The sequence below is a fragment of the Nomascus leucogenys genome, chromosome 4 (genome assembly GCF_006542625.1).
Source record: "Nomascus leucogenys isolate Asia chromosome 4, Asia_NLE_v1, whole genome shotgun sequence".
Lineage (NCBI taxonomy): Eukaryota > Metazoa > Chordata > Mammalia > Primates > Hylobatidae > Nomascus > Nomascus leucogenys.
This window is the reverse complement of record NC_044384.1, coordinates 28,928,694-28,946,539: the sequence shown is the minus strand read 5'-3', so window position 1 is coordinate 28,946,539 and position 17,846 is coordinate 28,928,694.

Below are 17,846 nucleotides of genomic sequence, written 5' to 3'. Positions count from 1 at the left end.
AGTCCGAGGGAGAGCCGAAGCGGAAGAAGAAAGAGAGCGAGGGCGCTGCAGCCTCCGTCTTTTATGCCTAGAGACGTTACGTGGGGGTCGCTGGTTGGCTGAGGGGCTGGGTCTAGGCTGAGGCGGGAAGGCGTGACCTCTGATTGGCTCCTTTTGGCAGGCCTGTGTTGGGGAGGAAGAAGAACCCGGAACCAGCGTCATTAGGGTGCTCCTGTTACCTAACAGGAGGGATTACCATATAACATGTAATTGTGGACTACTGGAAATAGATTTAGAATCAAGGGGTATAAAAACAATAAAATGTGGTTTTTGTTTTGTTTTGTTTTTTGGAAAAGGTTATGAGAAGGCATGGAAATGTAAACTTTGGCCTAGGGCTAAAGGATTGTTTTGAGTTAGGAAAAGCTGAAGGTTCGAAGAATTGTGGAAATTAATCTTGGAGAAGAGGTTCTCTGTGTGAAAATATTGACTAAATTCAAAAAAGGGTATTATATGATTTTTCTGTAAATTGAGCATTGAAATAAAAGCATAACAAAGTTTTCCTAAGGCGCTAATCTGCTCTTTGGCAAAATAAATAACTTACGGTAATCTGGAATTCTATTTCATAATATCAAGTGTTTTAAACCTTAAACATTTAACAGCCTTCCCAAAATCAAACTTCAGTTTTAAAATTGTCTTCCCTGGCACCTAGCTTTTCAGATACTTCAGAGGGTGCCTGAAGTGTCCAGAAAAGAGAGGTAAATAGGATTATTTGACATGTTTAGGTACACAGGATTGCCAAAATGATGCTCAATCTTCTTTAGTTTATATCTTGGTGAATAATGCTAATATGTGTTCCAAAATTGTATGACATTGCTAAAATTCTAATGTCGGAGTATATGCTATCAATTATAACTAAGATTGTTATGTTACGTTATTGTAAACCACAGAAGATGACCACATTTCTTTGTCATTTGTGTTTGTAACTGTAACTACCCTGGACATTTTGCTATTCACAGACAGTTGTTGTCTTGTTTTTATCCTTTTCAAAAGGTAGTTCATAATAAGCTGTAGGACTTTGACAGGTGCTCTCAAATACAGGCTTCTGATAATTGGATATTGTGACTTTGGAATATAGGAAAATGTACAGGACTCATGAGCTGAAATGCTCATGAATATCAAGCAAAACAAGCGTTAACTAAATGGGCTGAACTCAGGAAGCTGAAGCAAACTTTTTGACTTTTGCTTGGAATATTGCTGATCCTTGTTTTGTTTTTCAGAGTCAAGGAAACTTATTTTGAGCTATTTACAGCCTTTAATAATTAAGCGTTTTGATCCTATGATCAAAATTTGGAGCATGTTTGTTGCTCTCTGCCTGGTTCCTCCAGAACTTAGAACCTATCTTTGAGTATCCTTAACCTATGGAAATATAGGTGTTTGCATCAGTGCAATAAGAATTTGTTTTTCTTTTGCAAAAGGACAGAACTGGAGAAACTGGTTATTTTACTAAGGCTTTTACTGGAAGGGTATGCTTCCCTTTAAGGAGTTAAGCTCGAATTGCAGAGCCAATAAAAGCCGCATGGGGAAACTGGCCTCATACCCCTCATCTTCACAGTCCCTGTACAGGGTGCCTGACCTGTGGCCAGTAAAGAATGTCACTTTCTAACAGGTCTAGGAGCTCCAAGTTTATCTTGGGACCTTAACAGGAGAGGATCACCCAACTCACAGATATTTGAGGATACAAACCCCTGGCTGGGCTCAGCTTTAAAAGATCTTATCTGAGATTCCTTGGGGAACAGAGTTCCATTAAAGTCACTCCAAAGGCCTTTAAGACTAAAATCTATTTTGGAAACCACTCAGTCCTATCATAATTTGTTTTTTTCTTTTTTAAACAACATGAGGACCAAAGAGGGAGAAATCATGTTCCAGAGCTTATCAAACTTATTATCTGTCATTAAATTCTAAACTCATTAGCTGTGTTTAAGGTTTTTCCTACATTTTAGACTGACCCCACTTGTTCTTGTGAACCTACCAGCAATCTCTGGTTGCAGCTCAGAAAGAACAAGAGGGATGGGTAATGTAAAAATCTGGATCAATATTCTAGTTCTTAGCAATTATCCTGCAAATCCTGCCAGCTGGGAATAAATAGGATCACTTGGAGGTTCCTTTTTGGGAAAGTAAGACCAAGGGAACTAACCAAAGCCAAGTACCATGCACCCAAATCCTAGCAAACATAACTATAGCTACCAGTCATCCGGGTGTGTCGCAAGACATCCTTTCCTCTCCTTTGTTGGAGGAGGACTCAGTTCCACAGTTCCACCTTGGCATTTGGCTTATGATAAGGAGCCTGTGCAACCCCTGCCGAGATACATTTTTGTCCCAGACTCAAATTCCAAGCTTCAGGTCAAAGCCCTAGGAAAAAAAACTGGATCTGAGGGATCCAGAGACAAATAACAGGAAAGGTTAAAAGGTACAGTGCAGGTGAGCATGGCTGATTCCTGCCGATTAAGCCAACCCCAAGCTTCCTGTTTCATGGATAAAGGCTGCATTAATATCCATAGCATAAATGAGGTCTAGGGAACCCCAAGGCTACTGACATGACAGTAGGGGGGATAGAGGCTTAGGTGAGAGTGGATAACTCCTATTCTCTAGGCCTTCCCTGCTTCATGGGTACAAACCATTTTGGCATTCATGGCGGGACCTGCCAAGGTCACTGGGACTCAGGGATGCAAGGATGGAAGAGGGAAAGAGGACGCTCTTTCCTCTCTCCCTCATGTACCCCAGGTATCTGCTAGGAAGAGAAGGGAATCAGGGATGCCTGCTTCCCTCTTTCTAGATGGGTAGCCATTCATCTTTAGTCTGTACCCCTTTCAAATGCATCCTGAACCCTTGGGACTCCTTTAAAAAACACCTTCTTTTTCCTTTCTTCTCTTCACCGATAGGTAATTGTGTTTCCGTGCTATGGAACACTCCCCTCAGATGCATCCTCCAACGAAGTTGGAAGAAAGGAAATATTTACAACCCAGAGGAGCCAAATGAAAAAACAATTTGTGTGCTAATCAGATTGACACAGGTCTCAAGAAAGACGATTTAATTATGTTCTATTCAAAAGACATCTTTCTTTGTATTTTCCTGCAGCTCAAAGCAAAAAGATAAGAACTCTTGCTAGCTTCATTCCAGAACCATTGTTTACCCATGTAATATATAAGATCTAATATTTGTGTAAATGTCAGAATTTGTAAAACATAATTTAGATAATTGTGGAAAATCAAAATGTGGCTTGTGCAGAGGATAGTGTATTCATTTTCTATTGCTGCGTAGCAAATTACTACAAATTTAGCAGCTTAAAACATCATCCATTATTTCACAATTTCTGGAGTACAGTGGCAGGAGTCCAGGCATAGCTTAACTAGTCCTCTGCTTAGGGCAGAAGGCTACACCCAGTGTGTTAGTCAGGCTGCATCCTCTTCTAGAGGCTTGAGTGGGAAAGAATCTGCTTCCAAGCTCATTCTTGTTGCTGGCAGAATTCATTTCCTTGGACTCTGTGACTGAAGTCCCAGGGTTTTTGTGTGCTATCTGCTGGAGGCCACCATCAGATCCTAGAGGTCCCCTGCAGTTCGACTACCCACTGTTCTTTTCTTCTATGACATGGCCACTTACTTCATCAAGCCAGCAATAAGAGTCTCTCTAACACCTTTGTCATATTCTGTTGGCTAAAAGCAAGTCACATGCTCTGCCCACATACAAGAGAAGTGCACATTAGATTGAAAGACTGGACCATCAGGAGTTAGGAAAACCAGACTTGAATCACAGACTTTCTAGCTGTATGTTCTTGAGCAAGGAGCTGAACTTCTAACCTCAGTTTACCTATGTATGAAATGGGCTAAATGTCATATTTTAATTAGCATGTTTTCAACTGCAGGCAAATGACCAATTAAAAGTAATACTGAGAAATTTATTTTATTTCTTTCTTTTCTTTTCTTTTTTTTTTTTTTGAGACGGAGTCTCGCTCTGTCACCCAGGCTGGAGTGCAGTGGCATGATCTCAGCTCACTGCAACCTCCGCCTCCTGGTTTCAAGCAATTCTCCTGCCTCAGCTTCCCCAGCAGCTGAGACTACAGGCACCCGCCACCACGCCTGGCTAATTTTTGTATTTTTAGTATAGACGGGGTTTCACCATATTGGTCAGGCTGGTCTTGAACTCCTGACCTCAGGTGATCCACCCGCCTTGGCCTCCCGAAGTGTTGGGATTACAGGTGTGAGCCACCATGCTCACTGAGAAATTTATTTTCTTACAACAAGAAGTCTGGAGATAGGACAGTTTCAGGGACAGTTAATCCAAATCTTCAACATCTTTAAAAACAATTTTACTGTTGTTTTGTTTTGTTTAATTCTGCTCACCTCAAGGTGCTGGATTTTGTTCTCCACTTTGTGCCTTCATAGTTGCAAGACGGGATGGATATAGCAGTTCTCAGCACTATACTTTCAAGTAAACAACATTCAAAGACAGCAAAAGGGAACAATGGCACAGAAAATATACTTGCTCTCTCCTTTTTTTTTGGCTGAAGAGGTTTAAATTTTTTTTAAAAGAGTTTTATGTTTACAGAAGAATTGAACAGAAAATACAGAGAATTCCCATTCACTTCCTTCTTTCCCCTTTCAGCTCCCCTATTATTAATATCTTGCATTGGTGTGATACATCTGTTACAGTTGATGAACTAATATTGATACACTATTATTAAACTCCACAGTTTACATTAGGGTTCACACTTTGGTTTGTACAGTTCTGTGGTTTTGACAAATGTATAATGGCATCTATCCATCATTACTGTATCATACAGAACAGCTTCACTGCCCTAAAAATTATCTGTACTCTACAAGTTTACCTGTTTTTCTGTCTTTGCTAGCCCCCAGCAACCACTGATCTTTCTGTCTCCATAGTTTTGACTGTGGAGACAGAAACATTATTTTCCAGAGTGTTATATACTTAGAATAATATAGTATGTGGCTTTTCAGGTTGGCTTCTTCCACTTAGCAATATGCATTTAAGATTCCTCCATATCTTTTCGTGGCATCACAGCTCATTTTTAAATTACTAAATAATATTTCATTGCATGATGTACTGTAGTTTGTTTATCCATTCATATATATTAGGGATATTTTGGTTGTTTCTAAATTTTGGCAATTATGAATAAAGCTGCTATAAATATTTGTGTTAAGGTTTTTGTATAGGCCTGAGTTTTCAACTCATTTGGGTAAATACCTAGGAGTATGATTGCTGGGTCATATGGTAAAACTATGTTAGCTATATAAGAAACTGCTAAATTGTCTTCCAAAGTAGCTGCACTATTTTGCATTGTCACCAACAGTGAAGAAGAGTTCCTGTGGCTCCACATCTTCACCAGCATTTGGTGTTGTCAGTGTTTTGGATTTCAGCCATCCTAATAGGTGTGTAGTGATACCTTATTTTTTTAATTTGCAATTCCCTAATGACATATGAGGTGGTGGTTGGAGCCTGGGGTTTCTGAAACTATGATTATGGAAAGTGGAGTTATTGGTGATAAGGTAAAGGAAGTGCCAATGAAAGTGGGTGGCTGTCATGGGGTGGGGGAAATGTTACTGGAGGAGGGGAGGCTTAAGAATTGAAAGGCAAACAAAGACCAATTAAAAGTAAGAAACAGGCTGGGCATGGTGGCTCACAACTGTAATCCCAGCACTTTTGGAGGCTAAGGCTGGCGGATCATGAGGTCAGGAATTCGAGACCAGCCAGACCAACATAGTGAAACCCCATCTCTATTAAAAGTACAAAAATTATCTGGGCCTAGTGGTAGGCTCCTGTAATCCCAGCTACTCAGGAGGCTGAGGCAGGAGAATCGCTTGAACCCGGGAGGCAGAGGTTGCAGTGAGCCGAGATCACGCCACTGCACTCCAGCCTGGGCAACAGAGCAAGACAGTCTCAACAACAACAACAACAAAGTAAGAAACAGTGAGAAATTTATTTTCTTAATAAAGTTCAGATTATCAAAGAACAAAATTTCCACGAATTGAGTTTGAAAGATCTAGTTGGCTTTTATTAGACCTCATCTCTACAAAAAAAAAAAAAAAAACCAAAAATTAGCCAGGCATGGTGGTGTATGCCTACAGTCCTAGCTACTTGGGAGACTGAGGCGGGAGGATGGCTTGAGCCTGGGAGGCGGATGTTGCAGACAGCCGAGATCATGCCATTGCACTCTAGCCTGGGTGATAAAGCCAGATTTTGTCTCACAAAAACAAAAATGTAAAACTTTGTTGCATCAAAAGATACTATCATGAAAGTGAAAAGACAGACCACAGAATGGGAGAAAATATTTAAAAATCTGATAAAAGTCTAGTATTGGGAACATATAAGGCACCGTTACAATTCAATAACAAAAAGACAACCCAATAGTTTAAATGAGAAAAGGACGTGAATAGATATTTTTCTAAAGAAGATATACAAACAGCCAACAAGCACATAAAAGGATGCTCAATATCATTAGTCATTAGGAAAATGCAAATCAAAATCATAATTAAATACCGCCTCACACTGACTAGAATGGACATAATTTTTTTAATGGAACATACATGTTTGTGAGGATGTGGAGAAGTTGGAACACTTGTACATTGCTGGTAGGAATGAAAAATAGTGAACCACTGTGGCAAACAGTTTGGTGGTTCAACATAGACTTACGATATGCCCTGGCAATTCTACTCCTAGATATATACCCAAAAGACTTGAAAGCAGGGACTCAAACAGATACATGTATACTGATCTTCATAGCAGCTTTATCACAGCAGCCAAAGGTGAAAACAATCTAACTAGTGTTCATCAACAGGCGGATGGAGAAACAAAATGTGGTAAATCCATGCACAGAAATATTTTCCAGCATAAAAAGAAATGAGGTACTGATGCATGCTACGGTGTGGATGAACCTTAAAAACATGTTCAGCAAAAGAAGTCAGACACAAAGGCCATATATTGTATGACTCCATTTATAAGAAATGTCCAGGACAGGTGAACCCATAGAGACAGAAAGCAGATTAGTGATTGCCAGGGACTAGGGGGAAGGGGAAAAGGGGAGTGACTGAATAAAGGGTATAGAATTTCCTTTTGAAGTAATAAAAATGTTCCAGAACTAGATAGTAGTAAAGGTTGCACAAAATTATGAATGTACTAATGTTACTGAATTGTACACTTTTTTTTTGGACAGTCTTGCTCTTTTGCCCGGGCTGGAGTGCAGTGGCATCATCTCAGCTCGCTAGCAACCTCTGCCTCCCAGGTTCAAGCAGTTCTTGTAGCTGAGATCACAGGTATGTGCCACCATGCCTGGCTGATGTTTATATTTTCAGTAGGGACGAGGTTTCACCATGTTGGCCAGGCTGGTCTCAAACTCCTGACCTCAAGTGATCCGCCTGCCTCGGCCTCCCAAAGTGCTGGGATTACATGTATGAGCCCATAATCAGTGTACATTTCAGCCTAGCCTGAATTGTAAGTTTTTAAATGGTTACATGATTAATTTTATATTATGTGAATTGTACACACCCCTCCTCCACACACACACACACACACACACACACACACACACACACACACAGAAGGGGCATGGCATGGATTCTGAAACAGTGAGGGGAAATTAGCCAGCCCAGGAAAGCAGGGAGAGGTGCTTCCCTTGGAGCAGCGCAAGCCAAGGTGAGTGGACTGGGCTGGGGCACCTCGCAGTGGAAAGATATACCTGTGGCCAGAGATACAGGAGGGCAGAGGCTACTGCTCCCATATGACAAGGCAGTGTAATCCTTAGGCGATTAGCACAAAGCACATCAAAAGGCTTCAACAAATACCCATTTAAAGGCTGGAGATATGAATGAAAAGAAATTGCATTCCTTCGCTATGAAGAGTGGTTCCCTCTCCTTCCCCTGCAACAGAACAAAGCCTTCCTTGCTGTGAGAATTCCAAGTGTGGTCTGGAGAGTCTAAACCCGTCTGTTGAAAGAATGGCTCCTAGAGGGTGAAAAGCAGGGATGTTGTCGCCCTCCTCTGGTCACTGAGCAGCTTTGGTGTCCCCCCTCTGACTGAGGCGGCCACCACTGCTGTGAGTGCAGAACCCAGGGCTGGAGATGTTTGGCAGCCAAGGTACCGGGGCTGTGAAGGCAGTTGGCCCTCCACTCCCTCCTCACCCCTCTACAAATGCTTTCTCAGTTACTCAGGAGGCTGAGGCGGGAGAGTGGCTTGAGCCCAGGAGGTGGAGGCTATAGTGAGCCATGATCAAGCCACTGCACTCCAGCCTGGGTAACAGAACGAGATTCTGTCTCAAATTAATTAATAATATAAATAAATTTTTAAAAATTAAAAAGGCAGCATGTAGACCAGGCGTGGTGGCTCACACCTGTAATCCCAGCACTTTGGGAGGTCGAGGCAGTGGATCACTTGAGGTCAGGAGTTCAAGACCAGCCTGGCCAACATGGTGAAACCTTGTCTCCACTAAAAATGCAAAAATTAGCTGGGCATGGTGGTGCACACCTACTTGGCAGGCTGAAGCAGGAGAATCGCTTGAACCTGGGAGGCAGAGGTTGCAGAGAGCTGAGCTTGTGCCATTACACTTCAGCCGGGGTGACAGAGTGAGACTCCATAAAAAAAAAAAAGCAGCATGTAAAAGTGTAATGTTTCCACATCAGTGTGAAAAAAATACCTATATTTCATTGTGCTTATAAGTGCATAGAATATGTCTGGAAGGATAATGAAGAAACTAGGTAATGTGAAACTGGGTAATATGATTTTGTGTCCAGAATTGGGGGGTTCTTGGTCTCACTGACTTCAAGAACGAAGCCACGGACCCTCGTGCTAAGTGTTACAGTTCTTAAAGGCAGCGTGTCCGGCGTTCCTTATGATGTTCGGATGTGTTGGGAGTTTCTTCCTTCTGGTGGGTTTGTGGTCTCGCTGGCTCAGGAGTAAAGCTGCAGACCTTCGCGGTGAGTGTTACAGCTCATAAAGGCAGTGTGGACCCAAAGAGTGAGCAGCAGCAAGGTTCATTCCTAAGAGCAAAAGCTTTCACAGTATGGAAGGTTGCCACTGCTGGCTCAGGCAGCCTGCTTTTGTTCTCTTATCTGGCCCCACCCACATCCTGTAAGGGGTGTATTTACAATCCCTTAGCTAGACATAAAGATTCTCCAGCTCCCCACCAAACTCAGGAGCCTAGCTAGCTTCATCCAGTGGATCCCGCACGGGGCCGCAGGTGGAGCTGCCTGCTAGTCCCGTGCCCTGCGCCCGCACTCCTCAGCCCTTGGGTGGTCGATGGGACTGGGCGCCGTGGAGCAGGGGGCGGCGCTCGCCAGGGAGGCCCGGGCTGTGCAAGGGCCCACGGCCAGGGGAAGGCTCAGGTATGGCCGGCTGCAGGTCCCAGTCCTTCCCCGCAGGGAGGCAGCTAAGGCCCAGCAAGAAGTCGAGCACAGCAGCTGCTGGCCCAGGTGCTAAGCCCCTCACCACCCTGGCCTGTGGGGCCTGCGGCTTCTCCGAGTGAGGGGCCCGCCGAGCCCATGCCCACTGGGAACTCGCGCTGGCCTGCAAGCACCTCGCGCAGCCCCGGTTCCCATCCGTGCCTCTCCCTCCACACCTCCCTGCAAGCTGAGGGAGCTGGATCTGGCCTTGGCCAGCCCAGAAAGGGGCTCCCACAGTGCAGCGGCGGGCTGAAGGGCTTCTCAAGCGCAGCCAGAGTGGGCGCCAAGGCCGAGGAGGCACCGAGAGCGAGCGAGGGCCGTGAGGGCTGCCAGCACGCTGTCACCTCTCAATTTTTCTGGGGAGAACTAAGGGACTAGGAAGACAAAGGCACACTTTAGTCAACACCCTCTTTTTGGTTGTGGTAAAATATACGTAACATAAAATTTACCATTTTAACTGTTTTTAAGCGTACAGTTCAGTGGCATTGAGGACTGATATGGTTTGGGTGTGTGTCCCTGTGCATATCTTGAGTAATCCCCCATGTTGGAAGTGGGGCCCAGTGGGAGGTTATTGAATCATGTGGGCAGATTTCTTCTTTAGTGATGTTCTTATGATAGTGAGTGAGTTATTGCGAGATCTGGTTGTTTAAAAGTGTGTAGCACACCCCACCACACACACTCGACTCTCTTTTCCTCCTGCCCTAGCCTTGTAAGATGTGCCTGATTCCCCATCACTTTCTGCCATGATAGGATGTTTCCTGAGGCCTTCCCAGCCATGCTTCCTGTAAAGCCTGTGGAACTGTGAGCCAATTAAACCTCTTTTCTTTATAAAGTACCCAATCAGGTATTTCTTTATAGCAGTATGAGAACTAACTAACACAAGCACATTCACATTGCTGAGTAAATATCATCACCACCCATCTCCAGAACTGTTTCATCTTCCCAAAGTGAAACTCTGTACCTATTAAACAATAACTCTCCATACCCCCTCCCCCCAGCCCTGGAAACCACCATTCTATTTTCCATCTTTATGAATCTGACTACTCTAGGAATCTCGTTTAAGTGGTATCATACAGTATTTGTCCTTTAGTTTCTGTTTTATTGATTTTAGCATAATGTCTTCATCAATACACTTTGATAGATTTTTAAAGCTCTTGGGGAGCTTTTCTAAAAATATTGATACCCAGATCTTACCTCTAGAAAGTCTGATTTTTTTTTTTTTTTTGAGATGGAGTCTCGCTCTGTCACCCAGGCTGGAGTACAGTGGCACAATCTTGGCTCACTGCAACCTCCACCTCCCGGGTTCAAGCAATTCTCCTGCCTCAGCCTCCTGAGTAGCTGGGACTACAGGCACACGCCGCCACACCCAGCTAATTTTTTGTATTTTAGTGGAGATGGGATTTCACCGTGTTGTGCAGGCTGGTCATGAACTCTGAGCTCAGGCAATCCGCCCACCTTGGCCCTCCCAAGTGCTGGGATTACAGGCGTGAACCACTGTGCCTGGCCAAAAGTCTGATTTTATAGGTCTGTGGGGCAGCTTGGGCATTGGATTTTTAGGTGATTCTAAGGTGCAGCCTGGACTGTGAACCACTGCTCACTCCCAAACCAGGCTGTGCACCAAACTCACCAGGAGCTTTTCAAAGCTCACCCTCATAGACTCCCTTGTCCCACCTCTGACCTACTCATTCAGAATTTTCAGGAATGTGGAGTTTTAACCACCACTCTGAGGGATTCCTAAGCAACAGCCTGGCCTGCGCTGCAGAGAAGCCCCCAGGAAGCTGTGTCCTGGATAAAGCTCTGGGTTTCGATGCTAGGAACTGTAAGTGCAGCCTTTTACTCAGCTGCAGTGATTGATGCACATGGGGCGCTGTCCCCACCAAGCACTGAGGAAACAGAATAAAAAATAATTGCTAATCAACAGAGAAAAAGTTCCTAATTTTAAAAATAGTAATAGGCCCGATGCGGTGCCTCACGCCTATAATCCCGGCATTTAGGGAGGCCGAGATGAGTGGATCACTGAAGGTCGGGAGCTCCAGACCAGCCTGGCCAACATTATGAAATTTGGTCTTTACTAAAAATACAAAAATTAGCTGGGCGTGGTGGCAGGCGCCTGTAATCCCAGCTACTCGGGAGTCTGAGACAGGAGAACCACTTGAACCCAGGAGGCGGAGGTTGCAGTGAGCCGAGATCACGCCACTGCACTCCTGCCTGGGCAACAGAGCAAGATTTCATCTCAAAAAAAAAAATAAATAAAATAAAAATAAAAGTAGTAATAACTATTTTCAAACTCACCTGTGATAGTCTTGTTTCTAGAATGATTCTACTTAGGGTGGGAGGTACAGGAAGGGACAGTCTGTTTCTGGTAACCTCACACTGAATGAGTGGGCAGAAGCAGACCCATTAAGGACCTTACCCTCGACCATACAGGCCTAGTGGGCTCCATACAGCAGCTGAGGGCTAGGGAGGCACGTAAGTGCATTGCCAAAAACCCTCACCTGTATATTCTCTCCCCATTCCTGCACCAATCAGTCATTCTAGAGACAGCTGCTGCTCCACGGGCGGCTAAGGGAAGAAGAAAGAGGAGCGTTCCGTTCTTCAGCTCCCCCACCAGTCCCCTCCTGTTCAACCCCCCTCCCCGTTCCCACACACACCATTCGGTAACTACTTGGTTTCCAGTTCCAGCTCTGCCACTGGCCTTGTCCCGGTTTGCCCAGGACTGTCCCAGTTTATTACTGAAAGTCCGGTGACCCAGGAAAACCCTCAGTCCTGGGCAAACTAGGGTGATGGGTCCCTCAGCCTGAAGTGGAACATGGTTAAGTGTTCAACTTTGTGAGAGGTGACACAATAATGCATGCAGAGTCGGGGGTGGTGGGGCCTTTGAACAGATTCAGCTCCCTCAATTTAAGATCAGCAAAATGAAGCCCAGGGAAGAAGAGCACCCTGCGCCAGGTCACAGAGCTGGTGGCAGGGGCACAGTACTCCAGCCTGGTTCTATCCCCACAGGTGCCAAAATGACTTAACTGATATCTTCCCAGGGGCAGAGGGACAAATCAGTTGAGCTTTCAGGCATTTTCTTGCACTACCAGCCCCGGCCCCCAGTTGATGAGGCCCACCATGCGTCAGGGCTATGACTGTCCGATCCAGAGGCAGGAATTTCTGCCTCTGCCAACGACTTAGCTTTCTCTTTTACCTCCTCCCTCCTTGCTCACCCCACACCTCACATTACAGGACAGGAGACTACTGCAGTAGCTCACGCCCACCAAACCCCCATCAGAGCCACCCTTATTGGAGAGAGCCAGTAAGCATCATAAAAAAAAATGTGTTTTCTCAGGATCCCTGCTCAAAATCTCTCCCCATCTGCCTGGCTATTTATTTATTTATTTATTTATTTTGAGGTGTAGTCTCCCTCAGTCACCCAGGGTGGAGTGCAATGGCACCATGTCTGCTCACTGCAACCTCCACATGCTGGGTTCGAAAGATTCTCGTGCCTCAGGCTCCGGAGTAGCTTGCCTGGCTTTTCAAACATACACTAGGGCAGCACTGTGCGAAAAGGAATATAATGCAAGCCACAAAGATAACTAAAATTTTCTAGATGCTGCATTAAGAAACACTAAAAAGAAACAGATGAAATTAACTTTGAATATCTTTTATTTAACCTGGTATATGTAAAATACTGTCATTTCAAAATATAATCAATATAAAACATTAATAAGATATTTTTACATTCTTTTTTTGATAGTAGGTGTCCAAAATTCAGTGTGTATTTTTTTTTTTTTAGATGGAGTCTCACTCTTGTTGCCCAGGTCGGAGTATAGTGGCTTGATCTCAGCTCACTTTTACCTCGGCCTCCCAGGTTCAAGTGATTCTCCTGTCTCAGCCTCCCAAGTAGTTGGGATTACAGGCGTCTGCCACCATGCCCAGCTAATTTTTTTTTTTTTTTGTATTTTTAGTAGAGATGGGATTTCACCATATTGGCCAGGCTGGTCTCAAACTCCTGACCTCAGGTGATCCACCTGCCTCGGTCTCCCAAAGTGCTGGGATTACAGGCGTGAGCCACCATATTCAGCCTTCCAGTGTGTTTTTCATATGCTTACAGTGCTTATTAATTTAGACTAGCCATCTTTAAAGTACTCAGCAGTCACCTGTGGCTGGAGACTACCATATTGGACAGCATACACTAGAGGCCCAGGAAACAATGCAAATATCCTTTGGAAGGATCCTGCACAATCACTGCACGCACACACACACACACACACACACACACACATTTTAGAAACAGAGTCTTCTCTGTTTTCCAGGCTGGAATGCAGTGGTGCTATTATGGTTCACTGCAGCCTCAACCTCCTGGACTCAAGTGATCCTCCTGCCTCAGCCTCCCAAGTAGTTGGGACCATAGGCATGTGCCACTGGGCCTGGCTAATTTATACATATACATATATATATGTGTATATATGTATATATAAATATATATATATATTTAGACATGGGGTCTCACTGTGTTGTCCAGGCTGGTCTTGAACTCCTCAAGAAATCCTCCCACCTCAGCCTCCCAAAGTGCTGGGATTACAGGTGTGAGCCACCACACCCAGCTTCACTGCTCACATATAATGATCCGACAACTCTGTCTCCTTGGAGGTCAGGGTGAACAGGGCCCTCAGAAAATAGGATGTGGAATTATTGGTTATTGATTATAGCAGAGAAAAGCCAAGGCCAGACCAAAAAGAGCAGGTTCACGGAGGGTTGCTGCCTCCCCCGACTGTGGGCAAGAGTCCCCCACACTGGGAGCTCTCCGCCTGCTCCATGGTATAAGGCAGCAGGCTAAGGGGCTGCAAGGGGTACGTGCGGGGCTGAGGGCCCCTGGTGAAAGGGAGTTTCAGAAGGGGGAAGTGAGAAGGGGAGTCACAGGGTTCTACAGAGAAACAAGGAGTGCCACTCGCATGTGCCACCCCCATGAAGCAGAGGCCTCCTCTGGCTGACGTCCCTGTCGGCCATAATCGCACCTAGAGCACCTGCCTCCCAAGGAACATTCCACAGCAGCTGAAGAGAGATGTTAGCTCATATCAGGCCAACCATGCAAGCAGAATTTTTCAGACAGTCCTTCCAAATGGGGGTCCCAGGAAAAGATCAGCAGTTCTTAATATAGAATGCCTCCTCATGTAGATCAAAAGAATGCAAAGGTCCTGGTGAGTCTCCAAGGGACTGAGTTCTTAAGAATGTAATTATGGATTGGAAGAAGATAAGTCCCTAGAGTCCAAAAGTTAGTTGTTAAATTGTAAGTGCTGAGAGAGAGAGAAGAAAGAAAGGAATCCTGGCTAGATTGGACTATTTGTCATGGTGGGATGGAAGTGGTTTAACAGCTGCTTTGCTGGATTTTCTAGCACTCCTTGAAATACAGGTTCCTTGATAAGTAGTGTGTATTTGGAAGAGTTTCTCTTTCTGCAAAAGCATTACTTAAACCCTGTATTACACACACACACACACACACACACACACAAATATACTCCCCAGATTTTTGGAATCAATGGCGCCTAACAGTGTTGAAAAAATCAGTCAAAGAAATATGCTTAAATTTGGTAATAAATGAGTCTCATGGCAGGAGGGAGATGTACAGCAATCCTAATTGACTATGTTAATACAACTCATGCTGTTAAATTGTTCTAGAGAGGGCACAACAGCATGAGGTACTTGCAGTTCTTCCGGCAGCCTTCAAACCTGCTGTAACAGGCTATGGGCAGAAAATACCCCAGCGGCAGAGCACGAAGACTAAGCTGAATAGTACATGTCCACCTAACAGAGCTTACCCCAAGTGAAAGGGCTTTATTAAAAAGAGCAAGGGATGTGCCTGATAGGCTCTGGGGGTGGCTATATTCACAGTGGGGAAAGAGGGGTTACGTTTTGAGATGAGAAATGATTTCCACCCCCTCACCACACATGCCCTACAGGAAATCCCGTGCTAGCCAAACCCTTCATTGGGAGAAACCAGCTGAGATATCTTGCCCACTGCCTCTTTCTGCAAGACTCCACATGTCACACAGGCTGGATGTACTCCACCCAGTGGAGCCAGGGCAGGACCAGAAGGGGGAAAGCAGAGGAGTGAACTAGAGACTAGGCAATGGCTTTGCCTGTCTGTTTGTTGCTTACTTTTAATGATTGCTTAAAGCCCATCCATGAAAAAATACTGACAGTATTTCTTCAGTTAAGAAATCATCATGAACTGCTCTCTTATCTAAAGAACTTTTAAAGTAGAAGCTCTAAAGCTCAACTTTCTGCCACAGGCTGCCTGCCATTGGCCACACCACAGGCTCCAGCTCCAGAAACACATAGAAGCAGAGAGGGCAAGATTTGAACACCCCTTAGAGATGGATAAACCAACCCCACCAGCTCAGACTCCTCCCCATCCTATAGCCCGTTGGGGGCAGTCACACAGCCAGTTGGAGACAGTCTTGCATCAATGCTGGGGAAACCGGAAGTTATAGGTTTTTATTTCTTAGGCAGACCTCATTTGTTCACATCTAAGTCTCCATCTTATTTAATGAAAAGCCTTGGGAAATCCAAAATGTTAGGCCAGCCCTTACTTTTCTTGGGAAAGATAAGAGTGAGCAGGTCAATTGTTAAGTCCTGGTATAATCACAGATCCAGGTAGGGCAAAGGTCTTTTAAGATTAAACAGATTTAACTATGCAAATTCTATTACCTTCATAATAAAACCCTCTCTTTGTTTATTGATAGTTAATGGGAGGACACCAGACATAAATACAAATAGTTTAACCACGTAAATAAGCAAACCGTGTTTACTACAGGAAATTGTGTTTGTTCCCTTAAGTCATAAATTTTTTTTTTTTTTTTTTTTTTTTGAGACGGAGTCTCGCTCTGTAGGCTGGAGTGCAGTGGCGCAATCTTGGCTCACTGCAAGCTCCGCCTCCCGGGTTCACGCCATTCTCCTGCCTCAGCCTCTCCGAGTAGCTGGGACTACAGGTGCCTGCCACCACGCCCGGCTAATTTTTTGTATTTTTAGTAGAGACGGGGAAGTCATAAAATTTTTATTTAGGAAATTGAATTTGTTCCTTTAAGTTGTAAAATGAGCTCACTAGCTTTGAATTAATTTAATCCATCCCTCCGCATAGTGTGTAGATCTTACTCGTCAGAAAATCTCACATTCCTGGGCTTCCTCTTCTCAGGCTTGTTGGGAGCTAGTAAATCAACTGTCACTCTAGTAGATTTAAATCCAAACATATAAAATTTTCATTTTTCCCTAATGGAGTTTAATTAGTTTTTTACTTAAACTTTTTTTCCTTTTTTTTTGTTTTGAGACGGAGTCTCGCTCTGTCACCAGACTGGACTGCAGTGGTGTGATCTCAGCTCACTGCAAGCTCCACCTCCCGGGTTCACGCCATTCTCATGCCTTAGCCTCCCAAGTAGCTGGGACTACAGGCATGCGCCACCACGCCCAGCTAATTTTTGTATTTTTAGTAGAGACAGGATTTCACCATGTTGGCCAGGATGGTCTCCATCTCTTGACCTCGTGATCCGCCTGCCTCGGCCTCCCAAAGTGCTGAGATTACAGGCGTAAGCCACCACACCCAGGCTACTTAAACTTGATCTTACTATTACAGTAACTTAAAGGAAAAGTGTCAGGTTTTCCACAATTTCTGAATGTTATTCTTTCTATCATACCAAAAAAGTTTGGATATAACTAAATTGTACAAAATAGGTAGGTGTTAAACTTGTAAACTGAATCCTATTTGACATGTAATCGGTACTTAGTATCTGGAAAAAACAGCCTTATGTAAAACAATGCATCTACCTAATTTTATTGAGTTTATATTTTTAGGATATTTATGCATAGTGATTACTTGGTGCTTTTATTTTTTTTATTTTTATTTATACTATTTATATTATTTTATTATTTATTATTTATTTATTTTATTATTTATTTTAAATTAAAATCTGTGGCACCTGGCCACAAGTAGGCTGAGCACAGTGGCTCATGCCTGTAATCCCAGTACTTTGGGAGGCCGAGGCGGGTGGATCACTTGAGGTCAGGAGTTCAAGACCAGCCTGGCCAACACCCCGTCTCTACTAAAAATACAAAAATTAGCGGGCGTGGTGATATATGCCTGTAATCCCAGCCACTTGGGAGGCTGAGGAAGGAGAATTGCTTGGACCTGGGAGGCGGAGTTTGCAGTGAGCCAAGATAGCGCCACACTGAACTCCAGCCTGGGCAGCAGAGCGAGACTCTGTCTCAAATAAATAAATAAATTGAGATCTGTGTTAACATTTTATTTCATTCTCTCCATCCTCCACCTTGTTTAAATAGGCTCCAATCATGAGTGGCTACCATGTAAACAGGAACACTCCATTTGGGAGTAATGTTCCACAGTTTACATGGACTGTCTCATCTGATCGTCAGAGTATCTTGTGCT